Source organism: Empidonax traillii, unplaced genomic scaffold, assembly GCF_003031625.1.
Source record: "Empidonax traillii isolate 1590-97213 ecotype Southwest subspecies unplaced genomic scaffold, ASM303162v1 scaffold2571:size33947, whole genome shotgun sequence".
Classification (NCBI taxonomy): domain Eukaryota; kingdom Metazoa; phylum Chordata; class Aves; order Passeriformes; family Tyrannidae; genus Empidonax; species Empidonax traillii.
Genome location: NW_020957764.1, coordinates 6,506 through 6,924, shown reverse-complemented (window position 1 = coordinate 6,924; position 419 = coordinate 6,506).

Genomic DNA, 419 nt, shown 5'->3' with positions numbered 1-419 from the left:
ACAGCCATGATGTCACAGGGACATCACTATCATCAGTGACATGACAGGGACATGATGCCATGGCTCGACACAGTGGTGACATCACAGAGACAGCAGTGACATCATTGGGGACATTCTTGTCATCACAGGGGACAGTGATAACACCACAGAGACACCAGAGACATTATCAGTGTCACCAGTGACATCACAGGGGATAGCGGTGACATCAGAGGGACATCAGTGACATCATTGGATCTGGATAGACTGGAGAGATGGGCTGACTCCAATGGGATGAAGTTCAACAAGGCCAAGTGCCGGGTCCTGCACTTTGGCCACAACAACCCCCTGCAGCGCTACAGGCTGGGCACAGAGTGGCTGGAGAGCAGCCAGGCAGAAAGGGACCTGGGGGTGCTGATCGACAGGAGGCTGAACATGAGCCA